Source organism: Drosophila takahashii, chromosome 3R, assembly GCF_030179915.1.
Source record: "Drosophila takahashii strain IR98-3 E-12201 chromosome 3R, DtakHiC1v2, whole genome shotgun sequence".
NCBI classification, from domain to species: Eukaryota; Metazoa; Arthropoda; class Insecta; order Diptera; family Drosophilidae; genus Drosophila; species Drosophila takahashii.
The window spans coordinates 25,179,157-25,193,088 of record NC_091681.1 but is presented as its reverse complement, the minus strand read 5'-3'; the positions used below and the strand labels follow the sequence as shown (position 1 = coordinate 25,193,088).

At 39.6% G+C, this 13,932-nt stretch overlaps 1 protein-coding gene across 2 annotated transcripts in view; it reads left to right on the top strand.

The window, feature by feature from the left end:
- Window positions 1-9,698: 9,698 nt before the first annotated feature.
- Window positions 9,699-13,932, top strand: part of tinc (transmembrane protein tincar) — a 38,611-nt gene continuing 34,377 nt past the window's right edge. For both annotated transcript variants that reach the window (XM_017148208.3, XM_017148209.3), the window contains exon 1: window positions 9,699-9,786. The gene's annotated coding sequence lies outside the window, so the exon portion shown is untranslated. The remainder of the gene's footprint in view (window positions 9,787-13,932) is intronic.

Here is a 13,932-nt window from a genome sequence, read left to right as displayed (position 1 = left end):
AACAAACCGAAACGAAACTAAACCAAAAATCGATAGGAATAACAGGCGAGAGAATATCGAGGGAATCGTAAGTTTGGAGGCTTTTTGGTAAAATATATAGTATACCGGTGAGTAAAGAGGTTTAGAATAAGAATTAGCATGGAAAGATTTAAATATTAATTGAAATCGGGTTTATCTTTGAAAATGTTGATCAAGAATAACAATATTTTAACTATAATTTTGATTAAATAAAAGGAACGCATTTCTAAAACAGATGAGAGCTAAAATGCAATTATTGAGAAGCATTGAAAACCATTGTTATCGAATACCTTCAGCAAAGTGTCGAAACTTTTTAGACAGACTTTTAGCGGTGAGCTGGGGCTGTTCCGTCATTTTGCCAATAAATGGTACGATACGATACCTGACAGTGCAGCAGAGGAGTTCCGGTTTTCCCATTCGCATTTCCAACTGCTTGTCCGTTTTTATTTCAGCCATCCTCCCACGGATGTGGGCTCCTGCCGCTGTCTTTTCCTCATTTATGTTTGACAGACGCTGAGAAGTACGTGTTTAGCCGGGGTCCTTGGAGAAAAACGTGGGGAACGAGCGACGTTCCTGTCAGGATACCGTTCGAAAATCTTTGTTGATAACCACATCGATGCGTCTGTTGCCTACTATCCTCCGGAACTGACGCTCATCCTCCGGCGGCTTATGTACCTACCAATACCACCTATCAATTGAGGAAATATCACTTCAAGTGGCCAGGGCTATAAAACACAAAAACCCCTCCAGAAAGTGGGAGCCCAAAGTGGAGCCAGTGTGCCACTTGAATCGCCTCGAGTGCAAATGAGAAAAGACGGACGAGTGGCCGGAGATCCTGGGGTCGACCAAGTTGTCCAAGAGTGTCCTATGTCCTCCGTCCTGAGTCCTGCGTCCTCTGCTGTCCCTGGATATTTATCATTTTGCACTCTTGGCTCGAGTGACAAACGAGTGGAAAGCCAAAGACACATGCAGAGAGATGGACCGATGGCCAAGAGAAAATATTGAAAAATGGCTCGAAAATGGCCTCCGGTTTTTGGTCTACGATTTTTGGGTTTCTCTTGTCTGATGATGTCGGATGTCAGTTCCCAGTTTAGTCGATTACAAATTGTCCAAAAGGTAGACTTAAACTGTGGAATGTTTGTTGCTGGGGAAATATTTAATTTAATTTTTCAAAGCCCTAATAAAGTGAGTAATGATAATTTAATTCTAACAAAAAATTCTGTAACTTCAAAGCATTGAAACTGAACTTGCTTTTCGTTTATAATTATTATTTTATTAAGGAATTTCTTTCTTTCTTTTCCTATTGACTTGACCCCATTTGCAGGTGGTATCATTATCTCAAAAAGTGTCTACATATAAATTGTTTAAGTATGGGAGTGTGGCTATGCTATCTATGTGTGTCAGTTAGTGAACTTTTGTGTTGCCCCCCACCTCACCTCCCCTCACCTCACCTCAAGCAGTGTGATATTTACTTTTCCTGCCCCACTCCCTAGAATTATGTGACTCTGTTTAATGACGAAGTCGGGGGCGCTGGCTTTATCTCTGCTTACTTTGGCACCTAGCGTCTGGGTCTTCCTGATTCTTCCCCTGCTCTCGAGAGTTCTCAAATTCTCCCCTACTCCGCGGCCTTCTTCCCTTCGGATTCCCTAATTCAGATTGCCCGAGTGGCCGTGCTGGAAGTTGCCTAAAACATTTTTGTGATTCTGTCCGTCGGTTTTTCCGTTCCGCTACCCGCACGTAAGTTTTTCAAATTTTTGCTCTAGTCTAGATCCTGTGGCTCCTTGAATTCCGCCCCTCAAGTCCCGCCCACATTGCCTTAGATTTCTGCTTAATTTATGTTTCTATGCCGAGACCGTTGGTCTGTTTATCTGTCTCTTTTACTTCGCCCGCTTTTTTCTCTCTTTTTTCCTGTAACTAGTTCTGTCCTCTGTGCTCCATATTTAGTTTTTTGAAAATAAGTTGGGGTATAAAGTCAACTTTAAGTATCTTAAATATCTTAAAAATGATTATTTTATAAAAATAAATATTTCCAATATTTGTTTTGTACGAATATTATTTTCGCGCAAATTTAAGGGTTCTAAAATAATATTTTCACACAAGTTTGAGGGCATCTACAATTCCTAACCTTTTTCCAGCCCTTTTAGGGCTTGTTGTATTCACGACTTTTCTGGCTTTAAGTCTCATTTACCAGGTGTTCAGCTTCCCTTTTCACCTGTCCTCCTCCTTTTCCTGCATTAAAACCCAGCTGAATGCTTCCCTTTTAGCCCGCCTACATTTTCACGTCCTGAATTTCCATTTACTCGCAGAAACAGCACCCTACAAATGGGGCTTTAAGTTTTCGGCTGCATGATAAAGTTGCCCAGATTGCGTCACATCTTAATGAGCAAATGCAGCAGGCAGGAGCAAAGGCAAAAGGACCGAGGTTGCAGGACATACACACATACATAGCCATAAATGGGGACGCAGCCACTTACTTACTTCCGCGACCAGTGCGGCGGCCATGATTAATCTCAACACTTTCCGACCCATTAATTTCAGTCCGGCTCTGAAGGGCTGAATTCCATTGGGTGAGGAGGTAATGGATAGGATAGCAGGGATTCTGAAGGGTTCCGGGGCTCTGCGAGTTGTCATGCGAGTGCTTCAATTCGCATTACTTCACACTCCTTTTGCAGCTGCCCTTTTTGTCGAGGTGCAGGGGGCATATATTCATCCACCTGTGGGGACTTCACATTCACATTTCCCCCCAAATGTGTGACAACGACTCGATGTCCAGCCCCTTTTGCAACAAGGATACGGACTATGATGATGATGGGCAGATGACGATGAGGTGTAAAGGTAACAAAATAGCAGATTGAAAGTGCCCTGCCGCATTATAAACATTTACTTGCCTAACTCTCGGCTGGAAATTGCAATTTGTTTGGCCAGTGGGTGGGTGGTTGGTTGTGATTGTCGCATGTGAGAAGTGCGTGTCATAAAATGGTTAAAATATTGCCCCAGGCTGAAACTGACATTAGAGGGGCAGGACTGGGGTGGACCAACCGATCCAGTCTGGGGAGTATCGATAGGGGGAGTAGGACATTAAGACGTGACCTGGTCGGGGAGTCTCATTTTCAGCCATCGCTATGGCAGCACCCTAATCTATGTCCTGCCAAATGCGGGGAGGAAATATATATATATTTATTTATTTTTCTGCTTTTCCGCTTTTTTATTTCCTTCGTTTGGGAATGCTCTTTCCAAAAGGTAACATGAATTTAAAAACAATTTTGACGAACATGTCAACAAAATTATTATCTCTTATTTTGCCAAAATGTAATATTTACCACAAGGACTTGATTTAGAAACATTACTTATTAACCCATTATAAAACCCTTAAAAACCATAAAATTTATATTAATAAAAATAAAATGATAAACTAAATAAATAAAAATAAAAAAGTGTTCTTGGAAGGTATATTGATTTTTAAAGGGCATTTAAGCCTTCGTTCTTCCCACATTTTCCCATTATTTCCTACCAAGTTTTTACGGACTTTCCCACCCCTCGTTGTCAGGATACGAAATTACATTTGTACCTTTAATTTATTGATGTTTGAATGCGTTTGCCTAGTCAGAGGGCATTCCACAGTTCGGGGGGAGGGAGTGGTGAGGCGTGTTTTCGGGGGTGTGTCCTGCGTAACAGCTGTGTGTGCGAAAGGTGTGCGAAGGTGCCGATATGTGAGGGATAACCTTTCTGGGCTCAGTTTAAAGGTTCATTTGTTCAGCACACCACGGTTTGGGGGCGTGAAAATGGCCAACTAATAGAATGTCTTGACCCGAGAAAAGGGTTGCCAGCAATTTGATTTACAGGCCTGCCCTAATGACAGGAACCGGAAGTGCCATGTGGGGCAGGCATTTTTTGGCACGTGACAGCACGAAATGCTAATGAAGTGGGAAATGGAAACCGTTTCATTTGTTTTAGGACCCGCCCCCCCACAAATGTCAGGTGTGTGTGTGTGGATAGTAGAGAAATCTCTTTTGGCAAATTGGTTGAGAAAGATTTGCAAGCGAATCGGTTTCAGTTTCCCGACTCCCTTAAGCCGTCATTCAAACGACCATAAATTATAAGTGACGAAGGATCTGCTCGTTAACTTTGATGGCAAAATCCCTGCAGCAGCAACGTCCGCATGTGTTGCAACTTATTTACATGCCACACCGGGATTCGCCACTTCTCTTCTTTTAGAAATAGATATATATAGTTATTTCTTGCCAGAACCTCCCAAGAACTTAATGCCACGTGCCAGACAACAAAGGAACATACTCCCGAAAAAATGAAGATACTCCGCAAGAAATTGGAAAATTTATCATTTGCTGCAATGAGCTCGAATCCCGGAGCTCTAAAGAAATCCCATACTTTGACATGCAACCAAGGTTTTTTTTTATTTTTGGCAGGATGGGTTGTAAAAATACTAGTGCAAACTAATAAGATGTTGGCGGCAACTTGAATATAAACAAATATAAGTCATAACCATAAATATTTTTTAGTTATTTACTTTTTAACTTTATCTCAAATAAAATATTTTTTAGCGCAAGCTTTTACTTAAAAAAATTCACGAAGTTGGGATATCTCTAATTTACCTTTAAAAATTAATTTTAAAAAAGGCCAATTAAATGTCGTAGTAAATCAAACCCATTCAATGTCATATTCAAACTTTAGCAGAGCCACTCAAACTTTTATCTCACAATTCTATCTTTCAATTGTATAATTCTCCAATAAAATGTAGAATTCACACAACGCATAAACGAAGCGGCGACCGAAACTTTGCAGCTTTGACAATAAAAAAGTTTAAAGTCCTTTTGCGCCATTAACCAGACTGAGACAAAGACTCGGCACACACATTCTCGAGAAGACAAAGTTGAGTCACCCGAGCACCAGTACCACCAGCCATAAAGTCTGCAGATTGCCAGAGAGCCAAATGTTTGCGTAAATTTTGCTGCAACAATTTTGCCATTGGCCAAAAAGGAGGAGGATGAGTTGTGGTGCAGGTTTGGGTGGTGGCGGTGCAAGGTGACACATTCCTTTAATAGCTAGCAAGTGGCTGCATCCACTCAGTGCTTGTTGACTTTTCCTTTGTTTTTCGACTGCTGGCGGGAAATTTTTCATTTTTCAATACCAAAGGACAAAGGAACCGAACCAAACCGAAGGACTCTTTTTCCACATCTCACTCTTTCTAGTTTTTCCGCTTTCCTTTCGTGGCAATCATATTGGGATCAGCATTGTAAATTGCCCGACTCGAGTCTCATATTTCTTTATTTCTCTGGCTGATTTTGATAAATGAGGCAAGGGGAGAAATTCTGGGAGATGGAAAATTCTCCCTAGGCACAGCTTGTAGCATTTGATTGTGCCCCTTGCCTCTGCGAAAGTTAAACATTATTTCCTTATTTATTTCCCTCAACTTTCCAGACTCCCCAGAACCCTTTTGCACGCATTTCCTTTCGCTTTTCCTGGTTACTTTTATTTTTTTGTAGCCCGAAAACATAAATTTGCTTTGTCGCAGCTTCCGTCTGGTCATGTTTTTTATTTTTTTATTTGGGTTTTTCCTCTTTATTTTCGCCTTTCCCGTGCCGAACAGTTTGACAAGCTCTGAACATTGGTAAACTTTTTCCCCTACCCTCTGCTAGCTGCTTTTGCAAATGAGATTTCGTTCAGTTTGCTGTGATAAATTGTTGATGGCGCTGAATGTGCTTACATGGATGGTGTGGGTGGGAATTCGCCAGGGGTGATGAGAGGTAAGATTCCGATTTTTTGTTTGGGGCATGACTTTGGGTGGCATTTGGGAAATTCTTGGTTAAGCTGAGTGAGGAATTTCCTCAATTCCTTTTTTTTCGCTTCCTAGAGGTTTTCCCCCTACCCTCTTTTGGGTTTCCTTTTAATCCAATTCAATGAACCTAATATGGAAATTATTCTATGGAATTTCCGGAGGTAAGGGATCAAATGACCTCCAAACGGAGGGCGAGAGGGAAGCCTCAATTTAAGACAGGATTTTCCTGAAATGAATAATAGAGTGAAGGTAGTTTTTAACCCGACTTCCTTAACGAGCAGACTCCTTCAACCTGATTCAACTCAAGGATAATTATTCCAAAGAAAACAAAATGAAACTCTAATGAAATATGCAAATGATTAAGCAACCCAGGGGGGCGTGGCAATGGGTGTTTTTGGTGGTCACTCAGTGGAAGTAATTGTTGAAATTATGCGCTAATATTTTGCACAGACCAACAACAACAACAAAGGCAATCGAGAATGTTGAACTCATTTCGCCATTAACTAAGCCAAAACTGAAATCCAATTAAAAGTTAAGCGCCACAAAGGCAAAACTCATAGAGGAGAGTCTCTTGAGGGTGAAAAAGGTGTTTAATCACTGAACAAAAATTGGCAATTTATTTTAGCAAATTGTAAGAATTGCAAAGAAAATATAATATATTCAATGTAAATACATTTTTACTAATTTATCTGCCTTTAAAACAATTTTAATAGGGTTATAAGACTTATTTTTAATTTTTTTTCCTTTTGCTTTGCTTTACAATTTTCAAGGACATCCTTGGTATTTTTCTCAGTGTAAGAACTTGAAGTACTGCATTTTTTTTCCACCCGGCGCCTTGGTCAAGTTGAAGGCTTCCGGTCGAGTTGCAGTCGAGGCCAAAAGGATGAAGCGAGCAGCGAGCTTAGCATATTATAAATAACATCCAAACACGCAAACCGTTTGGCTAGGTGAAAACGGAGTTAGGGACTGGGAAGCCCCTCGAACGAGTTAACGAAGCCATTGGCCATAGTGTTGCGTGCCCAAAAACTCTTTTGGGCCAAAACCGAACACCGAACCGAGAGAGAAACTTTTGCAGCTGCAGGACACAAGGAGCAGGAACTACGCAAGGAGCCGTAAGGAACTTTGATTAAGTTTTCCATCGACTTAAAGTTCCTGCCTGCGAGGCGTCGAAATTAACTAACCCGGAAAAGGAAAAGCGCGATATAGAGAGCTAGAGAAAGAGAGAGATGGAGAGTGATGGAGAAAGAGGACGTGCTTGGGTTCTCTATGAACGGCAGCTCGGCTAAGTATGCTATAGAGATTCTCGCAGGCACGTAAACACATTAAGATGAGTGCGAGGGAGACAGCGACGGAGTGCTAGAGAGTGACAGGACGATTGGATAGACCGAACCTCCTTTATGATTATTGTCTTAAAATTAATCAAAGTGCGTGCCTGAATTGGCCAATCTTTTTGGCCGACAACCTAATAGATTTTGGGCCCTACCCCACATTTCCAGCTTTATGTTTGTGTTTTGAATTTAATTGATATTCGAAATTCAGGCGGGAACAGTAAATACGCGCTAAGAGAGAAATTTTAGATTATTAACTTTGAGTTTATGGTTTTTGAAAATGCCAAATATTTAATGAATTTAATGTGGGGGAAAGATTTCTTTTACTTTAAATCAGTTCCGACTTTAATGCCCACAGCAACATTCCAACTTTATTGTATAAATGAACAATAGTTTCTTCAGCTGTAAAAGTTTACTGTGGTAATCCTACCACCACCATACCAACATCCCCATCAGCTTCAGGTCAAACTTTAATACTTTCGTGGGAGATTAATTAAATTACAGGCAATATTTGTTATGCAGAGGACAGCGCATGCCGAAGGATTTGCCTTCGAAGCGAAACAAATTGTTCTGGCGTGTGGAAAGTTTTCCGGCCAAAAGGACTTTCCCACTTGCGGTGTGGTGTGGGATGGGATGTATTGGGTGTGCTGATTGTGCTGGATGTGGGTGCTTCTGGTTTTGTTTCTGCTTCTGCTGGTTCGAGTGTGACATGCCTCTGAGGTGGCAATATTTGACAATGTTTGCGGCCGATTTGTCGTTTGAAATGGCCGACACTTTGCGGCTTGAATGTCACAGGTTACCTGCGGCGATGGTTGCGATTTACTGTTTGATTTTCGGCAAGCGGCATTGAGGCACCCACAAAAAAGCACTGTTCAAAGGCGGCGCACGTCATTTGCATAAGGCTGAGGCGCCACACTTTGCGAAATGTCAACCAGCTGCCTCCAACCGACTTCTTAGCCTCCTTACAAAAAGAAACAAGAGAGAACGCTATAGTCGGGTGCCCCGACTATCAGATACCCGTTACTCAGCTAAAGGGAGAGCGAAGAATATGAAGATAAAAACTTTGATCCGCCGTAACTTTTTAACGAATGGTCCGATTTAAAAAATTTTTCTACATTTCGATAGGTATTGATAAACACAATAAAACTGCATTTTTACTTTTCCAAAATATTGAAATTTTTAAAATCGTATATAAGCGATTGTGGGCGTTAGAGGGGGCGTGGCACCCTTTTGAAACAAACTTGCGCTGCGTAGGAACTCTTAGAATCTGCATGCAAAATGTCAATCCTCTAGCTTTTATACTTTCCGAGATCTCAGCGTTCATACAGACAGACAGACGGACAGACAGACGGACAGACGGACAGACGGACAGACGGACAGACGGACAGACGGACATGGCTAGATCGACTCGGCTAGTGATCCTGATCAAGAATATATATAGTTTATAGGGTCGGAAACGCTTCCTTCTACCTGTTACATACTTTTGCACGAATCTAATATACCCTTTTACTCTACGAGTAACGGGTATAAAAACAGCATTGGAAGCGATTTACACAGAAAGAAAAATACAATCGACATCCTTTTCAATTTTTTAAAAAAATACAATATTTACTTTTTATTTTCAAAATTTAAAGACATCATAATAATCCTTTTATTCAAATCCGTATTTTTATCTTTTATAAATATTAGAAATTTAAAATATTTCGACAAATATAATTTCTCTGTGTGTTTTTCTGTCGCTTTTTTCCTCCATCAAATGTCAACCGCCATTTTATGTATTTTTAAATATACAAAAACAGCCAAGGAAAAATGTACAAAAAAAAGAGCGAAAAGTGGAAGCACATTTTTCAACTGTCATCAGTTTAAGCTGATGAAATTGCTGACAGACAGACCCCGAACCCCCTCAATTTTTCCAGGCCCCCTCTTTATTCTTGCTTCATTTGCCATCATCGTTGATAATATGACATAAGTATACTTCCTTCACCAAAGTTTTTCCCTTCTCCTGGGGAGCCAGCTGTGTGGCTGAGCTTCGTTGATTTCATAATGTTTTCTGGCTGCTTTTCTATTTTTTGATTTAGTGCCTGGTATTGTTTTGTGCTTACTTTTTCGGTCCTTGTTTGCCAAATAGCTGGAGATTTTTATTTGTATTATTTTCCCACTTTCCGTTTGTGTTTTTATTGGCTCTGCTGATTATGATGCTATTTTTGACACTCGATAAAGTCAATAAAAACACTTAATGGTCTTGACTTATAAGATGAATAGGCTGAAGTGGAATTTCGGGATGGGCAAAAGTATTAATTAAAGTATATGAGATTATATTTTGTTATTTTGGGTTTGGGATAAATATTTATTTATCTCCAACTTGAAGGCCTCTACTTTGGCTAATAAATAATCATCAGTATGATCCTACTAAAGATAGCCTATCAACCAGGGCATTTATTAAAGGGGCGGCCTTTTAGCTTTATTGCTTAACCGTGCATTTGATTCATCGATTTCCTGTACCGGACATAAATCAATTTATTTATATTTCCATTTCGTTTGTTTCTCCACATTTTTTCCAGCATCGACCATATCGAATTGAAGCCGACCGAACGGAACCAACTTTGAGGCAAAAGTGCGTTACGGTTCCGCCAATTAATATCGATGGTAAGTTGATTTTTATTCCCAAAAATATTTGCCTGCTTCTTTTTGTAATGCATTTTCCATAAATTGCATTTTGCAATGCAATTTCGCTGGCCATAAACTCAATTAAGTCTATACGGTGTATAAACATTTCGAAATATGCAGCTTAATGAAATTTATGGTAGTGTGCCTTTTGGTTTGTTTGCCCGCAATTCGGTAGTGGATATAGATTTAACGAAATTTAAGCTATTCCAATGCTAATAAAAGTGAAAAATAGCTGGATTTGAAAATAAATTACTTACATTTTTGTTTTTTTTACTCACGTTTTGTGCCTGGCTAAAAATGTTATATTTAATCGATAAAAGAGCAATAAAAATTGACTCAGCTTTAACCCCAATCCAACGAATTTTTTGTTCCCACTTTTTTTTGAAACTCCAGCTTGCTCCATTTTTAATGCAGTTTGTTGAACTTTTGCCGTGCAATTTGTATTACTAATGCGAACGGCAAACAAAGATGAGTTGGGGAAAAGTGCTGGGAAAAAATAGAAATGGCAAGCCAATGAGTCGAATGATTCGGGCAATTGCGATTCCAAAGGAGTAAAGCTGTTCGCTCTGCTCGGTAGCTGGCCCAGATATCCTTCGGTTTGAGGCGGAAAGATGTCCGTAATAATTCACTTCTGCCCAAAAAAGGGGGAAGGGGAAAGGGAAGTGCAGGAAAAAGGATTAAATATGCAGCACAAGTCGAGACCAGGAAGACTCTTAGTCACACGGAAGGAGCACCAGAAAGCAGCAGCTGAAAAGTTTAGTTTAAGTGTAAGAGCAACAACAACATCGACGACGACGACAGCCAGCAGAACTTGGCTTAAATGCGCTCATGTGCAAAAATGCCATTGTTTTGGATTTGGTCGTAAACAAAGCGGTGAAGCGAAGGCAAAAAAATTTCCTTTTCCCTTTTTCCCAAGAACCCGAGAAAAACTAGGCAAAAAGGGAGAAAGGTTTGAACATTTTCCACCTCGCCCTGTCAAAGTTGGGGGAAAAAACAAGAAAACGGAAGCCTCTGACTAGTACTGCAAATAAGTGTAAAAGGTTGGTCAAACATTGAGACCTGGTTAATTCCCTGGAAGGAGCACTTAAGAGGATAAGAAAATAGTTCTATTAGACATGAGAAGTTACCAGGATGTATTTACTTTTTTATTTTTTATTAATTGTTTAATTTATTTGATTTTTTTATCATTGAAATTAAAAATTTGGAGTTTTATTTTCTTATTTAATTTTTATAAATTAATATTAAAAACATATGAAATCACAATTAATTTTTTTTTACTATTAAAACATTAAATTTCCTTTAAAATCTAATTTATCCTTTTTTTAAAAGGGTATATACACGTAACAATAGAAACAACGACAGCAACAATGCCTGTTCAACACTTGAGGACTCTTCCTCTCACACACACAAAGAGTTGTCCTTCCGAACACGCAGGATTGAGGGAGGAGGGTATGGGTGTTGGCCAAGAATTCTAGATCCCTTTTAGTTCCATTTCTACTTGAAGAGTGGGTAAAAAAGTGCTATTGGGTTTTTGGGTTCTGGCTTCTGCTTTTGCTTTTGCTTTCAACGTGCGTAGTGCTTTCCTGGAGCAACCTAAAAGTGGGGCGGAAAGGGGGCTGTGCAACAAGACTGTGCCACAAATGGCGTCACATGCTAAAAACCCAAATAGCAACAGCAACCACCGCAACAACAACAACAGCAACGACAATGTTTGCTTGCAATCTCACTGCAAAAACTTTTGAAATGCTACAAAAAAGCTAGACGACATGGGCGGAGAGGCGATGGGGATTTTCGGGGGGGATCTCGAGTGACTACAAGTCATAAAGTACACAACACCACAGGGCAAACACATGGAAAGGACAATACGCAGACATCCAAATTCTCCTTCTCGTTTTCAGTCGACTTCACAAAATGTCCTCCAAAAATGTTCGTTTCTCGTTTCCTGGCTGAATTGCAGTCACATTTTTGGCATATGTCACCACACCATATATGCAATTCCATACGACTCGGGGCAAGCAGTTACATTGAAAACATTTTAACCAAAATTGAATTTACTCCAACTACAACTGCAAACTTCAACTCCTTCCCCCAAAAAGCCCAACAAAGACGAACAAAGCCGCCCATTAATAATTCCAAATGGTCGCCAACAAATTGACCATTCGAAGAGAGCCATCCACCCATACCCTTTTGCCATCATGTAAGCTTTTCCAGAAGTGCCAGAAAACAGCAACAGTTTCGTAAAAATGGCTTATAAATTATTATGGCACAAAAGAAGTAAAAGTATTTGTTCGCTCACTTTCGCAGCGAAGCCGAGTTTATAAATTGGCCATAAAAACCAGAAGCGGCAGAGAAAAGTCGGTGGTTTCCAAAAGGGGGGTGCTGCCAAAAAAAACTTTGCGACAAATTGCTCGAAAAAAAAGCTGCACTAAAATATGGGCCAGACTCGCCGGTTGCCCATTTAAATTCGGGGGATTATGTGAAATGTTTTTAAACCGTGAATTTATGGTTTGGTATCCTTGAGTAATTTATCTAACCAATATTTATCAGTTCAATAAGGCCTGGTCTTTATAATTCTGTTTAAATAGTTATATAGATAAAGATTAAAATAAATATGAGATGAAATAAAAATATTGAATATTTTTGCTATTGTAACGTAAAAGTTTGCTGGTCTAGTCTTTATACGACTTTCTAGTTTACATCTATTTAATATAAACTATATTTTTGTAAATCTCCCAAAGACACTATACTGTCGCATATACCCTAAATTCCAGTGCTAAGTGGGCATTCAACAATGTTGTAAAAGCTTTAGCCAACAATTGGTCGCTCGGTTTATTTGTACAAAATAGATTTTGTCTAAATATTTATGCTTTTAGTTTCGAGAGTTCACTTCACAGACCGACCGCTGATATTTTCCTTTTTCCACTCCGTTTGCCATTTGTTTGGCTTTCATTTTGGCAAATTGATTTGTCCATTTATTTAAATTCATACTGTGTACATTCCAATACGGATACTTTGTTTATATAGATGGTAACAATAACAGCTCCATTTAGTTGATTAATTGTCAATTGTTAATTTTTGCGCCGCAAGGATAAGCCTGCAGCCTGATTTTAAAATATATAAGTTTTCCTGATCCGGCCATTTTCTTTCGCTCTCTTAGCTCCTCCGGTTCATCTGGTTTTCCTTCGTCATGTGGCAGCTGCCTTCGCATTGCAAATAAATATTTTATGGCATTTTGGATGCGCTACCGCCGTCTCGCTCTCGCTCACGCTCGCAAATACAATATGGCCGCCGCCATTTTGGCATTCACTATTTCGCCATTTTTACCATTCCGCCATATTTCATTTCCGCCCCATTCCACGTGTTTGTTGTTTCTGCTTCTGGTGCCTTTGTTTGTTTGCCGCTGCCATGGCGCATTTTGTGAAAAGTCAATTATTTATGCATGTCACGTTATTTTCCGGCAAAAGAGCACAAAAACTGAAAGAAAACCCCACCAAACCAAACCCAACCAAACTCGACCAAACAATCATGAGTTGGGTAGCACAGAAACAAATAGCACAAAAAAAAAACAGAAAAAAGAATGAAGAAATTTTCGCTAAAATGGCCAAAAATTCAAATGTCACCGCCAGCAGCAACCGCATTCTCTCCTTCCTAATTTTACTCCGCATTACCTCGCTGTTCCCCACATTTTCCACCGTCAACATTTTCACATTCGTTAGGTGGCAAGCTGATTATTAGATTTCACTTCTATGTATGTGTGTGTCCTTGTGTGTTTTTGTATACTTTTTGGGTATATATTTTCGTGTGTTTGTGAAAGGACATATAGAAAATGGAGAGGGTGGTGGTACGAAGAGAAAGGTATCGGGACAACACATGCCATTGAAGGCAATTGAATTGTAATTCAATAGAATGAAAAATTTCTTCATTTGCTGCCGAAATAATTTTTCATTTTATTTTGTCAGCACATATAATCACGTAAGCCTGGAATAATGAGGTTACGAAGCGCAGAAAAATAGGGTCATTTATATATCAGTTTTTTTAGTAAGAACAAAAATGTAAAATTTGATAAAAAATTGTATTTTAAAATCTATCCACAAAAATTAGACACAGTGACTTCTTAGGCTTTAA